This window comes from Heterocephalus glaber, unplaced genomic scaffold, assembly GCF_053883595.1.
Source record: "Heterocephalus glaber isolate CG9 unplaced genomic scaffold, H.glaber_assembly_v1.0 deba00001497, whole genome shotgun sequence".
Classification (NCBI taxonomy): domain Eukaryota; kingdom Metazoa; phylum Chordata; class Mammalia; order Rodentia; family Bathyergidae; genus Heterocephalus; species Heterocephalus glaber.
Window position 1 is genome coordinate 35,373,999 of NW_028258320.1, and position 12,375 is coordinate 35,386,373.

At 36.0% G+C, this 12,375-nt stretch overlaps 1 protein-coding gene across 6 annotated transcripts in view; it reads right to left on the minus strand.

Moving 5' to 3' along the window:
• Positions 1 to 12,375, minus strand: part of Prkg1 (protein kinase cGMP-dependent 1) — a 1,307,364-nt gene that overhangs the window by 919,409 nt on the left and 375,580 nt on the right. The window contains exon 1 of one of the 6 annotated variants that reach the window (XM_087185547.1): positions 3,620 to 9,209. The exons of the other annotated variants lie outside the window; for them this stretch is intronic. The gene's annotated coding sequence lies outside the window, so the exon portion shown is untranslated. Of the gene's footprint in view, positions 1 to 3,619; positions 9,210 to 12,375 lie in introns of those variants that run through there. 6 annotated transcript variants of the gene reach the window in all.

A 12,375-nucleotide genomic window follows, 5' to 3' on the forward strand; every position in this document is an offset into this window, starting at 1 on the left:
GGCTAGGATTTTGTCCCTGCTACTCAGAACTAAGTTCCCCAGGCCTTGAATAGTATTTGACACTTAGCATACAAATACCATCTATCATTAATGCAGTACATCCCAGGTACGTTGTCACTTCCTTATGTATATTAACTGATTTAGTATTCCAATAACCTTATGGATAGGTACTATTATCTTCACTTAATAGATGAAGACTCTAATGCACATATCATTTTAGTTATCTGTCCAGCATGCTGTAGTGATCCTTGATTGTCTCTGCCTTCTAGTATTCATGCCTTATTTAACACTTTTGTTTGCATCTAACCAAGAGTATGGCATAAAGGCGAATGGATGTCACATCAGTGATTGTGCTACCCAGAGATGTAACTTCTGTTCTACTAGCAGACACTTTTTAACTGACACTTCTGTTCTGACTTTGATCAAGGTCAGCTGACACATGGAGAGGCCCACATGGCAAGAAACTGGGAGTGGACTCCAGCCTGACAAAGATGTGAATCCTGTCAAGCACCATATGAACTTAGAAGCAGATCCCTCCGATCTTAAGCTATTTTGTGCCACTCCAATGAAATACCTGAAACTGGGAAAATTTTAAAGAAGAGAAATTTATTTCTTGTAGTTAAGGAGGCTGAAGAGTCTCAGATCAAGGCTCTAACAACCTTGGTTGCTGGTGAATATGCTCTCTGCTCCCAAGATGGTGCCCTGAAGGCTGTGTTCTCTGGAGGGGAGGAACATAGGATTCTGACTTGGCACAAGACAGACAGGAAAAAAAGCAAACAAGAAATCCCACTCTTCCATTGAGTGCCTTATGAGAGGAATTCTTCATGGCAGAATCACCTCTTAAAAGCCCCGCCTCTTATCACTATCCCAATGGCAATACATGAATTTTGGAGAGGACACATTCAAAACATAGCTCCTCTCCAGTTGGGCCTCAAATGAGACCCCAACTCTGCCCAACATCTTTTTTGCAGCTTTGTGAGAGACCCTGAAGGAGAGGACTCAGTTAAGCTTTTTCTAGATTCTTGATGCATAGAAACTCTAAGATAATAATTGTGTGCTGCACCACATTGTTAGGTTTATAGAAATTTGTTGTATAGAAATAGATGACTAAGATAGTCACAGCAAGTTTTGTATAAAAACGGATTCAAGTATAGGTAGTATAGAACTAAATATTTTTACTACTATGCTATATTGTCCTGCAATAAATACTTGTGGAATGAATACATCAATGGATACATGGATGTACACAGAAATACCTGCCAAAAGCTGATACATGCTTATTTTAAGAGACTAACATAACCTTATTAAACCTGCCAGCAACATCACAAGAAAAAAAGACATTAGCAACTTGTCATGAACATATGTACAAAAATCCTAAACAAAATATTAGCAAAAAAATTCTAATGACTCACAAAAAGATAATATATTATGGTTTGGTTTATTCAAGGAATGTAACATTACTTTATCTACTAAAATCCAAAGAATTTATGCCAAAATATTTACAAAATCAAGGTGAAAATTATATATGATCGTATCAGATATAGAGGGATAAATGTTTTATTTACTCAGTTTTGATTCTGAGGATCAAACCAAAGGCCTTATGCATGCTTAGTAGGACCTCTACCATTCAACCTAGCAAGAAGGATTATTTGAGAAATATATATCTGCATTCATGATTTTCCAAAACTGTGTTGGAAAATTTATGACAAAATATACTTTCTTTGTAATTTTTAAAAAAGTCTCTTAGCAAGTAGAAACATAAAGGTATGTACATAAAACTATAGGAAATATTATGCCTAATGATGAATGTTGAAGGTCTCCTCTTATTTGAGGATTGCGGTAATCCTATGTACTATTTCCATATTATTCCTCAGTGTAGCAGAAATCCTAGCCATTGTTAAAGCTAGAAAATAAGCTCAAAAGAATTTACATAAAGACAATCAGAACTAGCAGAATGATTTTGCAAGGTTTCTGAATAAAAGTATAGAACTCAATTTCACTTTTACTTACTAATAACAACCAATTAAGAGAGAGAATATAAAATACTATTTATAAAACCTCAATACACATCATAAACAAGAATAAGTCTAATGAAAGATGGGTAAGACTGTTTTTCAAAGATCTATAATATGGGCAAGACTGCTTTTCAAAGACCTGTCAACCTTACCCCACTAGAAATAACCAATTTCTTGCATATAACACCATCACTAGTAATTCACCAGCAATTCCATTAGAGATATGACAGAGGCCATAACCAACATGACATGAAATAATAAAACATATGCTCAGCTATTCATTTATTTTCAATATTTTTTAGCACCTCAGAAGTATTAAAAACCATGGAAATGATGCAGGCTTTGCCTTTTTTTCCTTCCATTCCCTTCACTGGCGGTTTGTATGGGTTGCCTAGGAAACTGTTACAGTAAGAGGCAGAACCAGCTGCGCTGTCATCCTGAGCTGGGTTTGGTTTCCAGTGCTGGCTTATCAGCCGTTGGCCCCGTGGAAGGCACCTGTGTGCCTTCTCTTGGTTCCACAGCTACTCATTTTTATAGGAAGAAGCTGTGCCTTTGGCTATTAAGTGCTTTAGTAACTAAGAACCAAGGGCTGAACATAGATTGTTGAAATTGGCACTAAGATACAAAAATAAAGAGGTTACAGAATAAAAGAATGAGGTGTTTACTTCAGTAATCTTACTAACCAATGAAGAGCACATTCAGGTTGCTTCTGACAGATGTGGACAAGGAATGCCTTTCACAAAAGCAGCTTAGAAAGCAACTAAGGGGAGGGAATTGTAATGATTATGTGCCAGGAACTACAGTACTATGCATCCTCTTACTTGTTAAAATTTGATTTGTATTCATGTGTAATATTGAGTTCAAAGAAACTAAGTAGCTTGTTTAAAGTCACCTAATTATTAAGTGATGGAGCTGGAATTAAATCCCAATCAAAACCCATGTAAACTCACAACAGAGAGCTTCTAAAGTTGGGTCATGCTTTGAAAGGCCACTGTAGACATGAAAAATTAAACTGTATATCATTTTCAGGAAGTGAGAAGTAAACCGGTAAGGCTAGAAGTTAAGATAATTAAGAAGACAGATCAGGAATGATCTCAAATACTAGCTAAATGGCTGGTTTTTATACTGCTACTGCCTCTACATAGAGCAATGTGGGTCATCTGAACCAGCATGCACTTTGGGCATAATAATGCACTTACTTGCTAAGATCTAATTTTTTACTCCAAGCCTTCCTAGAAACATGTACACAAGTCTTTCATTCTGGTAAGAAAAAAAAAGCAGTTCTACTGCAAACACCGCAATAAAAATAGTTTAACCAAACTCCAAGAAATAAAGATGGGTTTATTCAGCACCCAGCAAGGTTTACATCCTAAAGAAAAAAAGGTACCTGTAGGGAACAAAGCAATAATGATGGCTTTGTAAGAAAAATAGGTTTCCAAAGTCTATAGCCTCCAGAAAGAGCAGTCAAGCAGGGAGCTCCTGAGCACAGGATCACAAGAGGAGAGCAACCTCATAGCAGTCATCCTGTGACTCACTCTTGCTTGCCATATTATGTACTAGCCACTCTGACCTTGATATTTCATATGGTATTGAGAATTACTCACCTTATCATCAAAATGACAATCACCATAAGGCAGCAGTCCCTTCCAAACCAAGTGGCCTCAGCTGGCCTATGAGAGTTAGTACAAGAAGGGAAAAGGTAAACAAAAAATTCTTGGCCTGCCTGTGGCTATTTCATACTAGTTGTCATTTTAGTGTACAAAAATGCCTTCAATCTACACAGGTATTTCACATGGGAGTTTTTATTCCTCTCTTTTGTGACAGAATCAGGATACTAAGGCACAAAAGTTATCTACCTAAAGGTTCCTGGAAAAAAAAACTGACTTGGAAATCCCTCTGTTTAGCAAAAGTGGTGAGAGCTGTCAGGGACAGCTGAAAAATAGAGCAGAGCTACTAAATGGACACGAGGTAGTGCTAGGCAAATGATACTGGGATAGGCAACCAAGAGACCTGGAGTTCCTGCTGTGCAACCAACAAGCTGGGCAACCCTGGGGAATTATCACCTTACATATCTCCCCTACCAGGTCAGGACTTTCTATGTTGGTGCCTCTCATCCTTTGTTTCTCTTTCAGCACATGAAAGAGTTGAGATACTTCCTCCTATAGACAATGTTTGTGCCCTCCTTGAAAATTCATATGTTAAAACCTGATCTCCAAGTGATGGAGTTACAATGTGGGGGTCTCTAGTAGGTGATTAGGCAGAGATTTTATGCCTTATGAAAGAGGCTACAGAAAGTTCTTTTTCCCCTTCTACCATGTAAGGAGATAGTGACAGGATGCCACCTAGGAACTATGAAGCGGGTCCTCACTAGACATAGAATCTTTTGATTTTGTACTTCGAAGCCTCTAGAACTGTAAGAAAAAAATGTCTATTTTTTTATAAGCCACCCAGCCATGGTATTGATCCTGTGCAGCTCAACTCACAGCAAGTTCTTGTCTACTGAATGAATGACTATAAAAAGGTCAACAGAAGCTATAAAATTTCTTATATCAAGAGTCCTCTATAACAAAAGTGAACAAAAGTGTGATACATTTCAATCTTGAAGTAGCCAGGTCTGAAGATTGCAAGCTTCTCAAATGAGACATCAACCTAGGAAACCTGGACTTGCAAGGTAGAAGGAATATCTTAGATAATGTTTGCATTGCACAACGCACTTTATTTCTAGATGAGAATATAGAGTTGAAAATATTCTGGCTCCATGATGTTCCTAGGAATTGGCATTTGGGTTGCTTTTTCATATTGAGGCCATACTCTTAAGTGAAATAAATAGGACACACATGTGTAAATACCAAACAGTTTTTCTAGTGTGAGAAACTGAAAGTGTAAATAAGGATTAAAATGATTAAAATGAATAATTGATAATTTGAAATAGGAAAAGGTCCAAAGGTGTAGGGGTGGTGGGAGGGGAAAGGGAAAGGAAAGAAGGGAAAGGAAAAATTATGAGAAAAGAAAAAAAAAATGGAAACAAAATCTATGTAAATAGGGAAGGGTGGAGGGGGTGAAGGGAACACAAGTAATGGGGAAAAAAATAAGAACCAAGATACATCACATTACAGGTACAAGCACCCAATGATAAATGTAAATGTATTGTATACCTAAAACATACCAATAAAAGAATTTAAAAAAAAAAGAAAGGAGGAAGGATTTGAAAGAAAAATAAGTGGAATATTTCCATAAAAGCTTTTTTAAAAAGTTTGTAGACTACTTTGGCTGAACACAGGGGTCTAGTTGAGGTGTAGTAAATCAGTGAAGCAAGAAAAGTGAGTGAGAACTTGACTGTTAACTGAGCATGGTGGCACACACCTGTATAACCCTGTACTCTGAGGCTGAGGCAGGAGGATTGTGAATTTGAGTCCAAACTGGACAACTTCCCTGTCATAATTTTTTTAGAAGACATTAATTTTATTATGGAAACAAAACATTTCCTGAATAAGAAAATACTAATTTATTACTGGGCAAGAAATACTGAGATAGTGACTGCACTGAGTATATTATATACAGTTGGTTCTCTGTAACTGTAGTTTCTACATCTGTAAAGTCATCCATGGATCAAAAATTCTTGAAAGAAAAAATTGCTTCTGTACTGAACATATACGGACCTTTTTGTGATTAGTGTCTAAACAACACCATATACCAACTATTTACATAGCATTTATAATGCATTAGGTATTATAAGTAATCTAGAGATAAATATTATGTCATTTCATATAAGTGTCTTGAGCCTACTCAGATTTTGGTATCTGTGGGAGGGGAAACCAATCCAAGGTACCTAAGGATGACTCTGTTAGGTCACAGAAAAACCTTTTGGATTTTAGAATTGGTAAGATCTTGGGGTCTTTCCACTCCCACAAAACTTTGCTTGGTTTAGATGGCAAATCAAAAAATAATAAAAAGCATAAAAGATATGAAAATAAAAGGTATGAAACATGGAAGAAAAAAAGTTATCTTCACTACAAAGATTCTCATTTAGTTCCAGAGCTAGTTGTTCAGCATCCAGAAAGAATCAAGGAGGAGTCCCAGCTCTGAGCAGCCTAGGAGACATTCCCTCAGCAGCATTTACACCTAGGAATGTTCAGTTCCTCCCTCTGTGGTGCCCTACACCTCTTCAAAAGAAAATAAACTAACAAGAGTACCATTTTTGTCTACAAGCTGTCTTTCAGTTGAGTCATCCTGTTGCCCAAACACTCTCTTGCTCTTTTTGGAATTACAATGTTTTCTTTTAAAGTCATTTTTACTGGTAGAAGAGATAAGAATTTTCAATCTAAATGAATATATGCAGCATAATTAAATTATTGCCTCCCTTGTAGAAATCTGTGGAGCTGAAAATACTTCCCTTTTAGCTCTTCTGACAACACGAAGAAAAAGCATCTTTGTCACTAAATGGATCTGCTAAAAGAGAGGATAAGCCTAGTAAAGAAAATCAATAATCCCTCTCTGGTTTACTTAGAAAATGGATTAATAAATATTAAACTCACCAAGCAATTGTTATACAATATCAGATATTTAATGAGAGAACGGCCCAAAGCCCAAGACACTTAGATTACAACACTTGGCTTAGTATTTGAATTTTGGAGGTTATACTTAAACATATGTTTTCACTTCTCTAAACAACAAGGCTAAAATGAAGGTAAATCACCAGGTGTAGTGGCAAATGCCTGTAATCCCAGCACTCAGGAGGCTGGGGCAGCAGGATCACTGTGAGTTTGAGGCCAGCCTAGGCTACAAAGTGAGTTCAAGGCCAGCCTGAAATGAAGAGCAAAACCCTGTCTCAAAAAAAAAAGAAACTTGACTCAGAATCTGAAAAATAAATAAATAAATGAGACTGGAAAAAATGTTTATGTAAGTGATGGAGAAATTATTTTTCATTATCTCGGCTAAATATATAGGGTCAAAAGTCATAAGAATGGATGACACAGATGCATACAAATATTTTAATAGTTTATGCTTTGGCTCTGTGAATCTGAAGACCAACAAGGACTGCCACTTTGTTTGGAAAGATTCTCATGTGTTATAGTAGAGATAGAATTTGGAGAGACCAGTATTTATGGTCAGTTCTACTCATTCACTGGAACGAGTAGATAAGTGGGATACTGACAGGCTGCAGAGAGGCTATCTCCATGAACAAGCTCAGCAGATGTATGCAAAAGTTTGAAGTTAGGCTTTGACAAATCATGCCTTTTTGGGGAGGCCAAACTCAACATACACCACGATAACAGATTGCTCTTTAAAAATCCAAGTGGATTTTAAAAGGAACTGGTAGCTTATTGGATATCCACTTATCAGAGGTTGAAAACACAGATGAACTCCATGTTCTCTTAGGAAAAACTAGAAGACCAAAAATTTCCAAAAGCATCGCCAGGTTTCCAATTGGTGTGTGTCAGGCTGACATTGAGCTTGCTTCAGCAGCAGTGATGGAGAAAACATACCAGAAAAACAAAATGTAAAAGGAAAAGAAGACTTCAAGGAAGTGACAGAAAATAAAAATTATCTTGTGCAGAAGCAAACTTGAAAACTATAACCAAAAAATATAAAACTATCTTTTCCCTTAAATATAAATGAGGACATCTGCCAACATCCAAAACTTGAGCAATGAAGGCATTTTTAAACAAAGACTTGGGAAAAAAAGAGTTTTCTTATTTAGTCTCTTTTGTGCAACATTTTTTTGTACAGTGATGGAGGAAAGAAAAAGACAGTTTGTATAAAGCCACACAGCTTGCAAATAAAATTACTTAGGGCTAAGGTTACCTTATTGGTATGAAATTAGTATGAGCCTGCACGTAACAGATTAAAGCAAGTATTTAAGAGACAGACTGAGGAATACCCCGAGCTGATGCTTCTCAAACTTGACTGTGCATTTGAATCACCTGTAAATCTGATTAAAATCCAGATTCCAAGTCAGCAGGTCAGAGACTGGGCTAAAACAATATTCCCAACAAGCTCCTAGATTATCCCAATGCTTGGAGACCTTCCACCACACTTACTAGAGGCAAGCAGGCACACTGAAGGTGATTGGAATAGTCAGCTCGAATAAATTAACCCAGTTACTGGGTCATTATGCCATGATAGCTCCATGGTAAACACAGATATATCAGGCAAACAGAGTCAGGAACCATAAACATTAAGTTTATCGAGTTGACTCCCCTTATTTCATAGCCTTCTATACTAACTGCCTTACCACTATAAACCAATTTCTTGTGTGTGATTTTCACTAGAGCAGACAGTGCCCATTAGTCAACACAACTCTCTCAGGCAGAATGATGATGTGGAGAAAACTCAGGCTTTGAATCAGAGAGAATAAAAACTGTTTCATGTGTTGCTGGTGATAACAGACCACAACAATGATGATGATGACAACATGATAGGTTTTTTTTTTTCTGTAGTGCTGGGTATTAGGCCTCATAACAACAGGAATTTTAATGTGTGTTTATTATGTGCCAGATGCTGTGCTTAATGCTTTCCATACATTAGATCAATCTTAGAAGTAGACACTGTCACCTTTGTATTGCAGATGAGAAAGACCTCCAGTTAGAGACCTAAGAGGGGTCTGAATGAGACTCAGAGCCATCATTTTCTGCAGAAGCTCCAACTCTATTTGCTTTGCCAACATGACACATCCCCTTAGGTGAAGAGGCTTTCATTAAAATTGTTACTAAGATAGACACTCAGTAAATGGTAATTATCTATCTCAATGATTATAGAAGGCTTATAATGTGTTTATGTTTCAGTCTCTTGTGCATTTGGTTCACATGAATTAGACCCCATAAGTCTTATCCACTTGGCTAATACTGATTTCTTGAATCTATAAAGTTGAGGACTATACCCCTGATTATGCAAAGCCACCCCAGCAAGTTTGAGTGGTTACTTTTAAAATTCACTCCAAATAAAAGAAATTTTATTAGATATTTAAACTAAAGAATTATTAATTGCTCTATCTATCTAAGATTCTTGAAACCTTTTTATATCTATCTAATCATTTAAATTAACTTGGTTAGGTATTTTCTTTAAAAAGAGAATACAAATCTTTTCCTGTTCTTTTTAATTTCACAATTTCCAAGGCAATAGTCCTATTTCTAATTCATACACACAGCATAAAAATGAAGGCGATGAGAAAGATCCATTGCCAGTGGCATAAAGCAAAGGAGTTTTAGTGTAGTATATTGGAAACAGTTAAGCATAGGCTACAACCTAGCAAAGATGTCATTTCATGAATATTCATATCAATGGCCTTTTATGATGTCGTGCCTCTCAAGGATATTGTGTGTCAAAACAAAATTTGGACTAAGAGGGACTAAATTGTTCCTCCCATTTGGTTGGCTAATAAAGAGTCCATCTTGAGACAGACACAGCGGACAGGGCAAATGAATGGCCCGTCACAAAGGGCTAAGCAGAATGAAGATACAGTTTGGCAGAACAGAATATTGAGAAACCAGCTGAGAGAGGACCCAGTAGAGATGATATTTTTCCCTTTCCCATCTAATACAAAACTGCAGTGACTTTAATCCAATTCTTGTACTGAGAAGGAAGAAGCATGTTCTGCCAATTTTCAGTTCAGCCCAGGAAAACAAAGGTCAGTGTTTTGCTATCATTCCTTTAATCAAATGCATCATTTTGGCTCAGTGTTTTCTAAGAGACACTCTTCTCTATTTCCATTTGTACAGAACAATTATTTGATTTTGATTTTCTATTTATTATGCACATTCTGATACTCTGGAGGAAAAAGGAACTTCACATGTTTTGACTTTGTTTATGCAAAAAACTTCACATTGACATGAGCAGGGCAGAGAAGGGCAGAGAGCTACATAAGAGACTGATTAATGCAGACCACAGAGTATACACACTTTGACCTTTTCCAATGTAGATCAAGGGGCACAGCCATGGTAGAAAGACTCATGGCTCCCACCACCACCCTTACACCCTTACACACTCTCTAACAGCAAGACAAGAACGTATCTCCGATGATGCTCTGATTTAGTAAAGAGTAGCTGAAGTTAACCAATAGCAAGATACATAAACTGAAGATACTAAGATTCCTGGGGTATTTCCTGGTATTATCTGACACTTCTGTTCAATTCTACCAATTTCCCTGCCCCCTTCTTTTACCTTTAACATCTGTGTTCTTTCTTCTCAATATACTTAATTTAGTTCAGCGAAGACATGGGCCAGCTGATATTGACATTCTTGCTCTATCAATATCAAAGTATATAGATACATCCCTTGATATCCATGGAGGGATTGGTTCCACGATTCTCATGAATACTAAATCCATGGATTTTCCAATCACTTATATAAAATAGCACAGTATTTGTGGACCCCTATATAAAATAGTGTTTGCATATGACATAAGCACATCCTCCCATATGCTTTAAATTATCCTTGTTTACTTATAATACCTAATATAATATAAATGCTATATTGTTATTATACTATATTATTTATGGAATAATTATAAGAAAAATATGTACATGTTCAGTATAGCTGAAGTTTTTTGAGTTGTCTGATCTGTAATGTGTTGAGTCCATGGATGCAGAGTCTACAGAGAAAGAGGCAAATGTACATTTGGGAGATTTTATCAGGGAAAAAGAGAAAGAAGAGTTGTGAAAATAGTAAAATGTATGAGGGCAGTCATCAGGAAAGGGGTATGCTTATCAACATAGACACACCAAAGATTTTTAGTCTACTTACTTTTGATAGGGTCCCAGAAATATTTTTGATATGAATTTATTCCCCTCTAGATGACTTTATTTTGCAGTTTCTTAAACATTGTCCACTACACATTAGTTCCCCATGTGTGCATTTCAAAAATACAGATACCTAGGCTTGTTGTAGCACCTTTTGAATCAAAATCTGAAAGGTTTGAAAAGAGACCATAGGTAATTCTGGAAGACAGTTAACACAGGGCAGGATTTCTATGTTTTTCTTCAAAATACAGTACCTTGTTTAATGCTCATTCTAAAACTATTTGAAGACTGGCCTTAGGAGAAGACTCACATAAAAGTTTGAAAAGTAGTCACCATGGCTATTAAATAAGAGAAAAAAATCGTACATATTTATGAATATATAAAAATCTGTAATATACTTTATGTAGTTCTATGTCTTAAACATATAGTCTAGCAATCTTTTAATTACTTGTCAGTGAAGAAGTACTTGTCCAAAATTTGAATTCACTTAACATATATATCCATTGAATTTAATTTCCCTCTCAGTGTTGATTTTTAAAACTGAACTCTTACTCTTGCTACACAAATGGCAAAATGAACACATGAACTTATGACATTTTTCAAAATAGGTCTAAAACTTTTCTTTAAGCTATATTTCAGTAAAAATACTTCTAGCAAGAAAATTTACTAGGTATTAAAATTAGAGACGAAGTAATAGTTTAAATGCAAGAATATTTATGATATTAAAAATAGTAATATTTGAACCATATAAATTAAGCTATAGGTGGCTGTTATAACAAAGATGTAATGTGAATAATAATGTAGATAATAATATGTACAGTGTTTCTGCTTGCGCTTGTGTTGCTAGAATGACTTATGTTAGGGATTCTGCCTTCATAAGAAATACCAGTGATCAACATGTAGTATTTCAGCATTTGAGAAGTTAACAGGATGGTCATTATCATGCCAGGTAGTTAAACTAGATAACCTTAACTATTTCTAACTCAGAGTTCCTAAAAAAGAACATTTTAAATTTCTCACCATAGAACTGATGCCTCCCCATAGTTTCATGAACAAGGTTTCCAATACATCTTACTATTACTTTAACATGTGACATACCCCATGACTGGAGTGATTCTAACTCAAGTTGGATGGAGTTTTCTTTTGTGTGCAAAGCAATTAAATGATACACTTAGTCAAGAGATATTGGAGAACAAAATGCCTAATACTGATGCCAAATAAGTATAATCATGATGCCCATACGATTGAACAGGGCTTAACGAGCTAACATAGGTAAAGCCATTATAGCAGGTCATGTCCTGTAGAAAAGGCAAAACACACGCTAATGATTGTGATGCTAATGATGGCAGTGCATTCACCAAGGTCAGAACACTACTTTGGGAGTCCTTCATCTTTGATAACACATACCAAAAAAAACCCCCAAAAGATGTACACACTTCCAGCAATGAAACCCCCAGAACTATATTTACTTACCATATTATTTTAAAAAAATATTCTTTCACTGTGCAGAGAATGCTAGAAAGTGCTTTTATATATCCTATACCTTTAATGACATATTTTTCTTAATTTTATTAAGTATTTCAATGACCCAAATTCTGTTCTTCACTAATTTTTTAAGGGTG